Raw genomic sequence first — 16,382 nt, 5'->3', positions numbered from 1 at the left:
CACAAAGCAGAGCAAAGAAAGGACAGAATAGTACTGGGGGATGATTCTTTCTCTAGCAAATTTTGTAAACTGTGTCCATGGCTATTCCTGTGGGCATTCATTGTCTATAGCACGTATTGGAGAAGGTGTGGACCCTTCTTAACATCTGGCAATAGAAACAGGAATAGCCATGAACACAGTTTACAAAATACCTCCCATTAAAGTCTTAACCTTGAGAAATTAAAAAAAGACAGAAATTCCCAGCATTATCAAATGACCAGCTACCAGAAGGACCTCTGGATACAGGCCAGCAAGAGAGAGATGCAGGAAGCTATAGGGTGTAAAAGAGAATCAGGGCATAACAAAAGTGAGGCTCTAAATAGAGCCCTGGAAGAGAGATTGCAACTGTTCCTGGCCTAGAGCTTATCAGTTCTCTATCAGAATAGGTCATTTGCTCCCTCCACAGATGCAGGGAAACGCCTGAAGAGAGGCTCCTCGCTGAAAACTAATCGCAGTTCTCAGGACAGAGCGTGTAAAATAAACAATTGGCAATCATGGTAAGTTCATTCTTTTTGCCGTTTCCTTCCTTTGTTCATTCCTGAACTACCCTTGCCCTTCATGACTCTCTCTCTCTCTCTTTTTAAAAGAATTTATTTATTTATTAGAGAGAGAGAGAGAAAGCACATGCATGGGGGGGAGGGGCAGAGGGAGAAGCAGACTCCCCACTGAGCAGGGAGCCCTGATGTGGGGCTCGATCCCAGGACCCTGAGATCATGACCTGAGCTGAAGGCAGATGCTTAACCAACTGAGCTTGGATGCCCCATGAATCTCTTCTCAAGACAAATTTAAATGTGTATTGCTATGGTATTTTACTGCATTGTGTCCATCTTATATAGAGGGGGAAAAAATCTCACAGGACGAGTGAGCTCTCAGGTTTCCTGGTCTCCATTTCAAGTAGTCTCGGAGTGAGATCATGGATTGCTTTTAGAAGGCTCTTTCTCCTTGCGTACATGGTTATGCATACATTTAACCATAGCTGCCCTAACATCCTATTATAGGAGGGTTGCCTATGTCATTTTCTATGAGCTGTCTGTCATGGGTTTGATAGACTCAAGGCCCCTCTTCCCTGTAGAAATTGTGTATGTCTAGTTATGTACAGTTTCTAAACATAGTGATTTGTATGACTGTATTCCCTAGGAACTCTCATGGAAATAAGGTGCAGAGAGTCTGTGGCCTGCTCCCAGGGGTGCTGTCTGCATTATTCATTAAAGTTTGCAAACTACTTTGGCAATCTAAAGTGCCATATAATTTCTCTATATTATTCTTTTATGAATTAAAGCAGCATACAAATTTTAAATCAATAACTTATTCATAAGAAGCAAAAAATGTGAAGTGTTAAATCGCATTTAACATAGCAAATATTTCACATTAAGCCATCAAAATGGAAAATGTCCATAATACATTATATATTTTTTTTGCTAATGGACCCAGTAAGCATTTTCAAGTAGTACATAATTATGTTTAATACTGAATCAGTGTCATGTGTTTGCTACTTTTAAATTCTTCTTTTTTCTTTTTGTATCAAAATTCATCTCAGGCTTTTTCAGTGTTATGATTATGTCTTATGGGTTTTTAAAAACTTTCCAGAATATGTAGAAAGAGGATATAATGAATTCTATAGAAAGAGATAAGATTTTTTTTGTACTAATATTTGCTACCAATCACTCATACCTTCTGAGAGAATTCACAAAGATGTGTTTCTGCAACATTTTAAATTTGTAAATCCCCCCTTCATCAAAATAAGATGCATTGCAAGTATTGAATATACTAATAGAATGATCTAAGAGAAGAAAACCAAAATTTAAACAGTTAATTTAGTATTATAACACCAAGAGAGGTTAACAAACGCTGGTTTTTCTGAGGTACATAATTTCACTTTACAGCCATTGTGAAATGGTAGAGGAGAAATGCTTTTTCCCCATTTCTCTAGTTTTCCTCAGGAGAAATTTTTCTTAAATGCATCTGGTCTCTCTCCACTCATCCAAGCAGCTGGGGGAATTGGAGGCTCGGGGAGGAAGCCCCTTTGTGTGCTCGGTTAGTACTACCCTTCTCTTATGGGTGAATCTCCCACATAAGGCAAGACTCTAGAGAGGCAGAGTCTGGGAGAGTTCTGCTGAGCTCTGGGACCCACTTAGCAGGCCCATTTGCCCCTCGCTGAGCTACATCCTCCACCTTAGCCTCTAACAGTAATAACCATAATCTTCTGATCTCCGTCTGCCACTTTTTCCCCTTCATTTGTCCAGATTGCATCGGGGAAGAGATGCACTATTTATTGGCCCCTGTCAGAGATCCTAATAGGAACTATCACAAACTGAACGTAAACATGTGGAAATACTAATTAAATATGACTGTTTTGTGACTAATATGGCAGCAACACCAGGTCTGTACTAATGGGGTCAGGAGAAAAGACAGGAGCTGACTTCAGCAGTTAGCAGCGAGTTGAACTGTCAAAGATTGCGTTTGGTTGACTTGCCAGCTAGAATACATGTGCACGTATGGATGAAAGGAGAATGCTCTTTGGCTACTTCTGTCTTCCAAAGATCAATGTCCCTGTGGGTTAAAAGCTAAAGAACATAGGCGAGGTGACAAGAAGCAGAAGATACAAGAATAAAAATAGAATTAAGAGCGGTATACAGCACCAACCATTTCAGCCGACAGACGTTAGAAGTGTTGGTGGGGTGCTAACAGCAGGGGGTAGGGAGGAGAGAGGAAGGAGGGAGGGAGGAGGAGAGGAACAGAGGCAGGGAAAGACAGAGAGAGAGAGAAGACAACCGTTCTGTTTTGGTTTTTATTTGTTTTGCTTTGTTTCCAGGGAGAGAGGGATAAAGAGCACTTGCGGGTCCTCCACCTTGGCACAGGCATAGGGTTCTTGCCATGTCTGGGGAGGGATGGGAAAATATGGATCCAATGTCTCAATCGTTACTCCAGGGGGAGTAGCATGCAGGAAAAGGACATGTAAACCCGGAAGCACTAGTAAGCAAAGGGCCGTTTGCTCTGTGCAGGGAAAGGGGGCTGTGTTTCCCAGCCCTCTGTCAGCTCCGACAGTAACAACCCTCTATCATAACTGAGGTTTGATATGGTGCCTTTTCCAAGTGCCCCAGGCAATCAGCCAGTCCTTCTGCCATGCTTCCAATCAATGTATACCTCTTCTACTGCAGAGCTTACAACAATGCATTATAACTATTTGGTTGTAAACGTGTATCCCAAACTCGATCGTTAGTTCCTCAAGGCCCATCTTACTCATCCTGCTAAGCACATAGCAGGTGCTTACAGTGTCGGGCCTAAAGTTTCATGGGCTGCCTTGATCTCTTTGAGCCTCAGTAGGCCCCAAAGGCCTAGCTCTGAGTCCCGTACTCTTGCAAGGTATGCCTTGCACCCAGAAGGAAAGGCTGCTCACCTGACTAGCTTCCCTGTTAGCCAGGTCAGCCGCACCTCACCGGGTCCTCAACCTAACCGCTCTCAGCTCCCTCCCAGCCCACAAAATTATTCAGGCAAGTCAATCGCATCCTCCTGCAAGACCGGGGACACTTCCCCCTCTGGTTACTACAAACCTTGCCTCCCACTGCCCCTGCTGGTTCAGTCTGCTCCCAGGTGCAGCCCGAATGTGGCTTTGCATGCCGTGCAGGATCCTCCTCCCCCAGCCTGTGAGTAGATGTGACCAATGAACTGCTGTCATCCCATCTGGCCAGTGCCAGGTGTCAGGTGTTCACCATCTCATGCTACTTAGGGTGGGGGACCCTCTCTCATCAGTGAGGTGATCAGAAAGTGCTGAATAGACACTTGATAAAAAATACTTGATACCATGATTGATAGGATATCATCATATCATCAGAAAAGACTACAGGGGCACCTGGGTGGCTCAGTCGGTTAAGCATCCGACTCTTGGTTTCGGATCAGTTCATGATCTCGGGGCCAGGGGATCAGGTCCCACGTCGGGCTCCCTGCTCAGCACGGAGTCTGCTTGAGATTCTCTCACTTCCTCTCCCTCTGCCCTTCCCACTCGTGCTCTCTCTCTCTCAAATAAATACGTCTTTTAAAAAAAAAAAGTTTACATTATACATCTCTATGTTTCTTAAAGGTGCTACATTTTAGGATGTGCTTTGGAAACATTTCCATTCTACAAAAACTGAAAGTTCAGAATGTGAAATGCTTAGATATCTACAAACATATTAACCAAATCAGCCACTCCTTGATTGTTGCATGTAAAATTTTTACTGTTGTAATCGAAATAAACAACTCTATATACATTATTAAAATTAAAGTGTGGTAAGACTGAGAGACTTTTTTTCTTTTGACTTATCAGTATACTTCTAATCCGCCTCAAATAACCTGGATGACTTCCAGAATTAAAATGTTTAATAGAAGCAGAAGGCAATTATCCATTGAACAAGCTCTCTGAAACACAGAATAACTAAATCCAACCCACTGGACAGAAAAGCTAATGGAGAAGTGTATTTCGGATCCGAGTAAGGAGGGGTAGGAGTTGCCCCTGAAGGGAACATACATTTCACAAACTCATGAACTGCAACACAATAGGTGTCCACTCAAAGAGCATATCCATGTGTCAGGAATGTTATAGAAAACAATCCAGATCTGCTCTGAAGTTCTATTAGATTCTTTTCTGTTCCCTTTCCCATGTTCTGGGGTCAACCTTCTCTCAAACCTTTCTGTAATAGCTGAAAGCCATATCCAGTGAGGCCTCTACCTATTTCTGCAGATTGCCTGGGGCCCCTCTCTCTCTTCTTGTTAAGCTGTGGGTCACACACTTGTCTCACCCCAGGATTCTCCTATGTAGCCCCAAGTGGTAAAAGACCCCTTCATTTATCTCCACTAGGTGGCAGTGTTTTTAAAGGCTTCAAGGAGGACCAGGGAGGGGGTTGCATTTTAGCACTGCAAACAAATGAAATATTAGGCCTCCTAATCCCAGAGCCCCCTGCAGTGGGGAGCTTCACAGGGGTTACTACCTCCTTATTATCTACGGCCATTTGTCAAGGCCAGTTGGGTCCCTCTTTCTGGACTCTCCCTTCATTTACCCCTTCCTGCGCCCCAAACTTTTCCTTAATCCCATAGCACTTGGGGTTGGCCTTGGAAACTTAAGTCTCTTCTCTCTCTTCTTTGAGCATTTCAGCTTTCTCCCTTATCTTACTGGTGTTCATTCTCTGGGGGTGATCACGGCCAGAGGCACTGTGATAATCCCCCCTCCTTGGGACCCAATTAAAAAAAAAAGTTCTCTTGCTCAGGGACTTAGATTTGTGCCTTCCTCTGGTGTTCACTGGCTCAAACCTCAGTCTGCTTTTTAAAAAATAAAACAAACTTATTTAAAATATATTATTAGACTATGTTCCAAAAGACATTGCTTTAAAAACAACTTTTCATCCACTTACCATGAGCTTCATATCTTCTTAGAGACGCTTTGAGCCAAAATATTAAAATAAAAAGCCCACATTAGTGGTTTAAGAAAGAATATATAAGATACACCACTCTGCTGCCTTAAAAAAAAATTATATATTTTCCAAGAAGAGTCAGAGCCAGCTTCTCTCAAAATCAAAACTCAGAGTGTCCAGCTGTGGGTTCAAAGAGCTGAGTTCAGATTCAAAGTCTGGATCTTGACCGGGCTATGACTCAGATGTCAGCTCTGTCATGGCCCATTTACCAAGGCCAAGGCTTTGCTTAATCAAGCTCTTTGTCCTCTGACCACTTGCCCGAGGTGAAATGAATCAATTAACTTACTCATTTTAGTTATGGGTAGATCTTGAATTAGTGGTTGTGCTTGTGTTAGAATGTGATTTTCCTGAATGTTAAGGGTTTATTTCTTTATACCAGAGGCCTCCTAGTGGCAGAAAAACAGCAAACCAGATGGACCTTCAGCAATTTTTCTTCTAAGATATGTGTGGGTGAATTAGATTGTAGCACAAGCTTGTGTGACTTTTCTGTTAGAAATTGATTAGCATCCCAGTGTCTCCACTCCTCACACATTAACATGGGAGCAGACGTGGTTCAGTTATAGGTATATTGAAAATGGCATCAGGCCAAGAGAAGCCCAAGTTCTATCTTGGCTATAAACTCCCTGCTGATGCAATTCTTTTTCTTCTTTGGTTTTTACATATGTGGTTATTGTTTCTTTCATGGCCATCACGCCTAACCAGAAATTATGTATAATGTACTCACTGCTAAATTTTAAGTCTTCACTTACCACCTTCTTTTGATCCAAAAGTCTTCTAAGTCTTATTTGATCCTGAGTGCTGCTTAGAAAACAATTACGGCGCAGTGAAGAAAGGAAAGACGGCGCTTCCTTGATTCAGAGGAGCCTTTGAGTTAAACAGAAGGGACAGAGAACAAACATGCCGGTATTGATGGATGCTCCTCACCTTCATTTTTGTCTGTGAAGAGGCAGAAAAGGGAGAGGCTCAGACTCCAATGGGAGAGCTGAACACAGGGGTTGAAGTTAGGAACACGCAGTTCTGGGTTTGGTTTAGCTGCTAAATTGGCGCTTGACCTTGAGCAAGTTACAATGTAAAATGAGAGATCTGATCATTCTTTTGTTTTCTTCCCCCCCCCCCCCCCGCCCAAAAAAAAGCTGCATGGTTTTGTAATGAGACTGAGAACATGAACATGATTATCAGTAGTCTAATCAGGCCAGTATCCGGAAATGCTCTGCTGTAACATGTTAGCTGAAAGTATACGAGGTAAACTTCTCAAGGATTCAGCAAACCCCAGCAGCTATATAGGTGAAAAGATGCACCATTCTGCCAGGGATTAACTTTTTCCTATTTCTTGTTCCTACACTTATATAAAAATAGCACCCTGAAGCCTTAATAACAGTTCAGTTGCACTAACCAGAACTGGGTCATGTCAGAACAACCTGATGTCAAGCTTTCCAATGTGATAAATCAATCTAAGCCAACAGTTTTTAATCATTTCCTTTTCTTAGATTCTGTAGAATTTCTCTTCTGCCATCTTAAAATTCATTAAGTAGCAAAAAATCCAACGTGTTCAAACCTATAATAAAAATCTGACCTATCCTTTTAAGATGAATTTCAGGGTACAGTGAGTTTGCCAAGGAGCATGCAAAGACCAGGACCCTTTTAGAGGTCATAACAAAGGATAATGGACCTAAGTCCAGTTGCCTTTCTTCTTTTAAAGAGAAAAGGGTTTTTTGTTTGTTTGTTTGTTTGTTTTTGTTCGGTTTTGGTTTTGGTCTAGATATTTTCCAGAGTGTCTTGGATTAAATGTTGATGTATAATAATGGCAAATAGAAGTATAAGATATAGCATCATGACTTGCTGCCACCAAAGCAGGATTGATCTGAATTAGATTTGCCATAGAAATACCTCCTATGGGTGGGGGGAGTGGCATCTGGGTGGCTCAGTCGGTTAAGTGTCCGACTCTTGATTTTGGCTCAGGTCATGATCTCAGGGTCATGAGATCGAGCCCTGCATTAGGCTCCATGCTCGGCAGGGAATCTTCTTGAGATTCTCTCCCTTTCCTTCTGCCCTTTTTCTTGTGCTCTCTCTCTCTCAAATAGATAAATAAAATCTTAAAAGAAAAAAATGGAAGAAAGAAATACCTCCTATGGGGAGGAAGGCCTGTTATGGTTTAGAGCAGGCAGATTCTGGGCTCAGCTACTTACCGGTTCTCTCATCTTGGATAGGTAAGTTATTTAGCCTGTCTAAAACTCAATTTGCTCCTCTGTAAGATGGAAATAATAATACCTTCCCATAGTGTTATTCTAAAGACTAAATGAGATAATATATGTAAAGTACTTACCACAGTGCTAAGCACGTAGTCACTGCTCAATAAATAGAAGTGATTGAAGCTATTATTTTAGTGAGACTTCTTTTCTACTCTTAGAATTCTCTCAGTAACAAATAATCCAACACATTCCAACCTACAAAAAAAGGTCTGCCTTTTTTAAGATGGATTGCTATATAAAAATTACAGTGAGATTTCTTTTTAAACATGATTATTCAATACACAATCTGTTACGTTTTCCCCACTTTCTTTGAAAAGAGAAGACAGATTCTGACCAAGTTTTTCATATAAATAAACTTGTCAAAATGTACCCCAACTTTGATGCTCTATAAAATTCAATCAGTATGTGAAATAAAATACCACAAAATGGTAACCCCCAAGTTTTCCAATGGAAATAATCTTTGATACTTTAATACATTAAATTAATGAAAATTGAACACTGGGGATGTCGTAGAAATACACGTTTTCTCTCATCTCAGGAAATCTGAGGCTGAAGCCCCCCAAAGCTAGATTCTATGTGTCTATTTTCTTTCCTCTAATCAAGTCCGATTCTACACCATGCCCTCCCCCTTCTCTCTTTCCTTTTTCTTTCCCCATCTCTGAGTCTATCTTGACAATCCAGCTTAATGGGGACATGTATATTTGGGTTCTATAGTGAAGGCATGTTAATACCATCCCCAAATCCTTATTAAATAGCATCAGCTCATAAGTGGTATAGCTCTTCCTGATTTATATAAGTACTAGCTAATAACAATTAATGACCTTTGTGGATAAAATACAAAGCATACGAGTCTGCAAAAATATCTATGACCTTCTCATTCTTCACATTGTTGACCATTATGAGAATAGAGTCTGACTTCTGAGTACAAACACGAGAAGAGATTGTTCCCACGAAAATAGACTTCAGACTTTAGAATTGCTATAGAAACCGCAGACACCATTTTATCTTGATCAGTTTTCAGAAACCAAATAAATGCTATTTTTATTATTAAAATTTGGAAATATCCTTCCAGGGCAAAATTAAAATAATGGGTATAACAAGCGCACCGTTTCTTTGGTCTACAGCGAGTTTGCTGTTCATGCAAAGGCCGGGTTAAGTGGGAGACTGCCTGGCTGTTACTCAATCGCGCCATCTGCTGGTGACCCAGGAGTATGGCTTGCCACACTAGGAAGCTCTGCTCTTTGGCACTCTGACGTGGCTGGAAATATAGTTAATGCTCAGGCATAAAGAGGCTTATTTTCTAGTTTGTGGATTTTGTAGGTCTTTAGTGACTCTTCATTCCCTCACCCATTGTCTGCCGGTTGGCTAAAAGTCTAATTTTAGCATTCTTACCAGAGGTTAAGTCTGCAAGGAATAAAAGTAAAAAGCCCACAACACTTTATTCAGGTGACCAAGGTGAACATTACCAGTGACGTGTGGATACCAGATACCCCTGATGTGATGTGAGGAAAGGGCGCTTCACCTCTGTGTATTCTTTCCTCAAACACACAACCCCAGTCTAATCACCACAGACCAACTCAGATTGGGGAAAATTCTACAAAATACCTCATTAATACTCCTCAAAACTGCCAAGGTTATAAAAAAAAAAAAAAACCAAGGGAAGACTGAGCAATTGTCAAAGACCAGAGGAGACGAAGGAGACACATGACTAAGTCAATATGGCCTCCTGGAAGGGATCCTGAACAGAAAAGGGGCATTAGCAGAAATCCAAATAAATCTGGGATTTTAGCTAATACTAAGGTGCCAATGTTGATTTCTTAGTTTTGACAAATGTACCACAGTAATGTAAGATGAAAACATTAGCAGAAAACTGAAACTAGGTGAGGGGTATATGGGAATACTCTGAACTCTCTTTGCAAATTTTCTGTAAATTTCCAAGTATTCCAAAACAAAGCAAAAAAAAAAAAAAATGTATTTAAAAAAACATCTCAAGTACCTTCTGTGTGTCCATTTCTATGCTGGACACTTTCCAGGATCACACCTCATATTTGAAGAACATGTCACAGATGAAAATGGATTTTATTATACTTTCCTCTAAACTCCCATGGCAGCTCTGCAAGACAGGAGAGATGCAATTTTTCCATCTATAACATATAGAGGAGGAAGCTGAGACTCAGAGAAGTTTCATCCTGCTCAAAGTCACAGAGGGAGGAAGGAGCAGGGCCACAGCCCAAACACAGGACTCTTTCTACACCCACAAGTTTCTCAACTTTAAATTCTAATGGAAATGATTCTGTTGGGCATGACTGATTGACTCAATATTGTTGGATTCCATGTATCCATGTGATCCTGCCCCCTCTGTGTGAGGGCTTCAGTGTGGAAAATTATAATGAATGCCACAAGAAAAAAAAATGGAAATGGGAAAGAATAAGTCAAAGTTTCAATATTTACTCCCAGACTTCATCACAAAGTAATAAAATTCTCTCCGCCAAGAAAAATCTCTCTCATCCTTTAAGGCTTGGCTCAAGAATTACTTTGTTAGTCCTTCCTCCAGGCTCCCCTCTGCATCCAGAGGGCACATTCCTCAGCCTCTGCACTTCCCTAGCACTTTTCATGCTGTTTTTTCTTTTTTGGGGGGGGGGAGGGCAATATATATTAGAAATATACATTCATATTTTTGTTATATATGAAATTATAAAATGACTCTCCCACCTCTTCTTTTCTTGCAAATTTTTCTATCCAATCTGTTTAATCCTCAAATTTTTTTTTTTGGTTGAATGGCTCAATATGGATAAGCATGTTAAAATACTTAAGTTAAAAATCTCGAACTCAAATGTCCGCAGAGACCAGCAAATGAGTATAAATGGGTAAAGTAGGCCTGAGTCTAGGAAAAGTCCAGTGGCCCTCACTGTCTCTTATTTTTCTACTTTTGGAAAACCCAAAGAAACTGATGTTTTTCTACTGTAAGCAAATGGCGTTTGATAATAAATAGCAAGTGACATTTGACCTCAGTATTTGCATGGGAACAAGCGTGTGATGTGAATTGTGGCAAACTGGAAAGTTCCTGGCCCGTTTAAAGAGACAGAACTGTTTTGTTCCAAATGACTATTGCCTTGTGGAAATTTGTCAGTATTTACAAACATCCTCTTTTCTTCTTCTTCTCTTTCTTTTTCTTCTTCTTCTTCTTCTTCTTCTTCTTCTTCTTCTTCTTCTTCTCCTTCTCCTTCTCCTTCTCCTTCTCCTTCTCCTCCTCCTCCTCCTCCTCCTCCTCCCCCTTCTTCTTTAAGAGAAGCTGGAAATTCATTCAAATTTTTAGGTTTTAAGTTTTGGCTTAGATTTACTTCAAATTCTGTGCTAAGTGAGATGTATGTGGCCCAAATTTGGCCCAGGTGTGGCAGTTTGCAGCCTCTGATTTCAATAATATGTCAAGACTAATATCAAAATAAACCTGCTTTGGGGGCCTGGGTGGCTCAGTTGGTTAAGCGACTGCCTTCGGCTCAGGTCATGATCCTGGAGTCCCTGGATCGAGTCCCGCATCGGGCTCCCTGCTCAGCAGGGAGTCTGCTTCTCCCTCTGACCCTCCCCCCTCTCATGCTCTCTCTCTATCTCATTCTCTCTCAAATGAATAAATAAAAAAATAAAATAAAATAAAATAAACCTGCTTTGAGAGTTTTTGAAAAGAGACATTTGTCCTCCAACCTGGAGCGGATCTCAGCAATTCCAGGGCTGAACCTTCTTCTTCTGAATTAAAAAAGAGTTCTCTCTATTCAAAATGCAAATATCTCTTAAGTAACACATTAGGTTATTATTAGTGATGCAAATCTTAATGTAAATGATAACATTGGATCCTTCTTTTTAAGATTTTATTTACTTGACAGAGAGAGAGCGCACACACAAGCAGGGGAAGCGGCAGGCAGGGGGAGAGGGAGGCTCCCCTCAGAGCAGGGAGCCTGATGCGGGGCTCGATTCCAGGACCCTGAGATCATGACCTGAGCCAAAGGCAGATGCTTAACCCACTGAGCCACCCAGGCACCCCAACATTAGATCCTTTTAAACTATTGGATATATAAGATGTGAGGATAGGAAGAAACTGAACAGAGCATATCAGATTAGAGGAACAAGCCACCTGGGATAAGAATGAACCAAAAGCTGTGTTAGGTTCTAAAATTAAAGCTTCTACTTCATGACTTCATTTTGAGTCAGTCTTTGACTTTGATGTTTAATGATAATTCCAGTGGGCAATCATTGTTCTTTTCATAAGTCTTGAGACAAAAAGATGGAGACTGTCTCACTTTGATGGAATGTTCTTCTCCTTGATTAGTGTCCAGTTTCCAGATGCCAAGATGTTTACGAAGAGGCAAGGATTACTTGTAGATGAAGTTCATAAATGGAGCTCATACAAAAGCCCCACCATATATATCTCTTCTAACAGCTAAGGAGCAATATTTAGTTTCCTCCTTAGACACGGAGTCCTGGTTAAAATGCACCCAATGAGAGGGATGATGTCAATCCATTAAGACTTCAGCAGAGGGAACCTGAAAGAATGAGAAATGGCCACAAAGAATGGGATGTGGGAGGGGCTGGACTTCCCTGAGAAATCTTCAGCCGTATGGGGGTAGCCTTACCTCAGTGTATTTAACTTTTTTATAAAAGGACAAAAAGAAGGGAGGCCCAAACCAGACGTGGGGAATTGAAAAGGCTAGGACGTACAATCTTTGTCATTATTTTGCCTGTATTTAGCTTTGTGAGTAGATATGACAGTGTTATTTCCTTCTCTGGAAGTATCCTCCTCTGTTCTCCCACCTACTCACCTAGCTGCTTCTCTGCGGGACGTCTCAGTGCTTGAATGAATCTCTGATTGCTTCTACTTGGTAATTTAAGAAATAATCAGGGCAATATTTGAATCTTTCAGGAGGGTCCTCTATAATTCTCATCTCAAGTTATTCAAGGATTAACTTCATCATTAGAATATTTTTCTGTTCTGCATTTCTTTTATGGAATCCCTGTCCCCTGGCAAAGAATTTTAGAGCCAAACAAGGAGGGAACTGACCATTGTCAAAGCATTTGGGAAAAGGATGATGAATTTAGGAAAAAAAATATAAGTTCATGTATTATTTGGATTGCATGAGCTGGGTATTTCTCTCAAGTGATTTTTTTTTCAATACTGACTGAGTTTGGTTTCTCCTCTTTGTCTCTTAGGTATATTTTTCAACTAACATCACTTCATTCCTTTCAGCTGATTTCTTTATCACCTAATTATATTCTGTTTTCCTTTAATTATTCTTCTTATCTAGATTTTAATGGGAATTCCTATTTCCCCACACCTTTACCATACTGGATGTTATCATTATCTTGCCAATCTGATAAGTAAGTATTAAACATTTGCATCTTTGTTTACAATGAGGTTGATTTTTTTAAGTGGTTTTTACTCTATTTCTTCTTTGTGAATTGCCTTTTCTTGACTTGTCCCCAATTTTTCTTTGGCAGTGACTTATTTATAGAATACATATCATAGAGAACTAAGGGCTGAGACTGGATGAATAAATTAAGTCTGATTTAAGAAGGCTTAAAAGCCTGACTGACAATTTGAATCTGGTCTATTACACAATAAGACCTTACATCAATTATTTGCATCTAGGAACAGCCAATCAATTTTGGACATCTTTAAACTATAAAATATAATATGTCTATAGAAAATTGCAAGGAATAGACCATTTGGGCATTCCAGAAATTTCCCCTGCCCTTCCTTGAATACAGTTCTTTCCTTCACCTCTGCAAGCACTATTCAAACTGACTTTTACCACCTCTGTCAACATTTAGTTCTGTCTGGTTTCTGTGAAACCTCATATGATACCATCACTTAAGGTCATCCTTCTTTTGCTCAATGTTATGTTTGTTCAATTAATCTGTGTTTTTGGATATCTCTTGGAGTTTGTTCCTTTTTATTGCTGTATAATATTTCTTTGTATGAATATACCACAATTTATTCATGGACTCAGATGTTGATGGACTTTCAGGTACTTTCAGTTTGATTCATTACAAAGATCCATTACTCTTTGAATGTACTTTAATAGTGGAATTGTTCTATCAAGTTTTATAATGAATTCCAAAATCTTTTCCAAAATGGCTGTACTAATTTATACTTGACTAGCATAGGGGCACCTGGGTGGCTCAGTCAGTTTGGCTCTCAATCTCAGCTCAGGTCTTCATCTCAAGGTCATGAGTTCAAGCCCCATGTCGGGCTCAACACTGGGTGTGGAGCCTACTTAAAAAGTAAAATAAAATAAAAAATATACCTGACTAACATAAAGTGATATTGTGCTCTCCATCCTCACCCACTTGGGTGTGTAGTGAAATTTCACTGTGGTTTGAATTTGCATTTCCTGATTATTAGTGACATTGAGTGCCTTTTTTAATGCTTCTTGGCAATTAGATATTCTCTTTTGTGAGTTGCCTGTCTAAACCCTTTGCCCAGTTTCTATTAGGTTACATAGGACAGAATGTACAAATAAGTAATATTAGGGATTGTAGATGCCAAGTTTCTTACTGTTGGAGAAGGGAGTTATAATCACAGAAAGGTAGAAAGCTAAAATGATCCCTGTGGTGTTGATCGGAAATAGAATGATTGATGTGAACTCATGGTTTTCAACATATGTAAATGGATATGTAGATATCGATGTAGGCAGGGAAAGTATGAGATGAGCCTGGAATATATTATTATGACAGGAAGCAAGCAAAAACTCAAATGGAATTGTATCAGAAAGACACAGAAGCCAATTTGGATGCCCCCCCCCCCACTGGCCAAGTCTGAGACAATTTGAGCATAAAAATAAATAATAATAGCAATGGATTATGACTCATTGAATAAAATAAAAAACTCTTAGTCCTAAACAAACAAGTTTAAAGTTTGATGAAAAATGGGATATTTACATAGTTTCAAATTACTTCCCATGAAACATTTATTAAATAGAAACAGGAAAAGCGTAACACTACAGTGACGAATCCACTAATGGACAACACATTAATCAAATGATCAAGATGCACACCATCAGTAAATTGGACAAATTGGACTGTACCACCTAATAAGATGCAATAAGAACATAGCATCAACTACATTGATAGTTCTACCAATAATGCATACTGAATGAGTAAGCAGAGACAGTGAAATTGAGGGACATTCTAGAAAATAACTGGCTTATAATCTTTAAAAATGTCAAAGTCAGGGCGCCTGGGTGGCTCAGTCGTTAAGCGTCTGCCTTCGGCTCATGACCCTGTCATGGTCCCAGGGTCCTGGGATCGAGCCCCGCTTTGGGCTCCCTGCTCAGTGGGAAGCCTGCTTCTCCCTCTCCCACTCCCCCTGCTTGTGTTCCCTCTCTCGCTGTGTCTCTCTCTGTCAAAATGTCAAAGTCATAAAAGTTAGAAAAGGTGGAGAAACTGTCCCAGACTGGAGGAGAATAAAGAGACTTGAGAAATAAAGACCATGCAATTCCAAACTATGTCTTCAGTGAAACTTGAGTGGGATCTGAGGATCTTTTTCAAGACTATCAGATAATTTACTGCGATTCAGCCTCTGCTTGAAGGGCTACGAGAGAGAGGGCTGAGAGGAGAGTAACCGGCTTGGGGGGCTGGTGGCGTCTGGGACAGATCCTAACAGCCTGTGCAAGGCATCCGTGGAAGGGTCTGTGGTCACCTCTGTCCGAGGTCCCTGGGCTGGTCCCGCTCTAGCGCACTTCCTTCCTTTCCTACTTTCCTTCTTCCTCCATCTGCGCCTCCTCCCTGCATCTGGCACCTGCCGGCCCAGCGCCTGGGCAGGGCGGGACCCAAAGGTCCGCAGGACTGCAGAGGGCATGCAGCAACCTCAGGAGAGTAGGCACTGCCACCGCTCGGACGCACGGGCTCAGCTCGCACACCTTGTGCTGCCCCATCTCGCCTCCCGGTGAGTAGAAGGCATGAGGTCCTCCACTCCAGCTCTGGGCGCCGCTGGGTCATACCTGTCCTGGGGGTTCCGGAGTGTCGCGGAGCTGGAGCTAGAGCCAGAGTGGCTGCCCTGGCGCGTGTTGGTCTATGTCTCCACGTAGGGAAGGCTGTACCGCGGTGCACACGCCCGGCCACCCTCGTTCCCAACCAGCACCATGGGCAGGTCCTCCAAGTTCTTCACCCACTTCGTCCGCTCCCTGCACTGGTGGATGTCCTCCACCAGGACATGGGGCTGTGATGGTGGGCACGCAGTCAGTAAATACGCGCAGCCAGGCCATTTTTAATGTCATTTTCCTGATGCTGATGTTTTTATCGTAGTTATGTTTGTGGGACATACACTGGAATATTTGGTGCGGCAGGTATCCATTTGGGATTTGATTTTACTTTACTACGAGCTAACCAGTTTGCCTGTTGATACTTCACTGATGCTGACAGAAGACCCAAGACCTCTGGGTCAGAGACAAAGGAATTTATTACTCATGGCACAGGAAGCAGCATGAACATCACTTTCGTCTCCTCCTCTTTCCCCCAAAGTCCCATGGGGGCGACACAGAGGGTCCAGATGGCACCTGCACAGCGGATGGCGATGCAGAGAGCAACACTGAACTCGGGGAGCCTGTTGTTATATAGCAAACGCTAAGCTAGACTGATTTTTGCCCAGAACGTTGCCTCG

The sequence above is a fragment of the Phoca vitulina genome, unplaced genomic scaffold (genome assembly GCF_004348235.1).
Source record: "Phoca vitulina isolate PV1807 unplaced genomic scaffold, GSC_HSeal_1.0 scaffold5, whole genome shotgun sequence".
Taxonomy (NCBI): Eukaryota; Metazoa; Chordata; class Mammalia; order Carnivora; family Phocidae; genus Phoca; species Phoca vitulina.
This window is presented reverse-complemented; position numbering follows the sequence as displayed.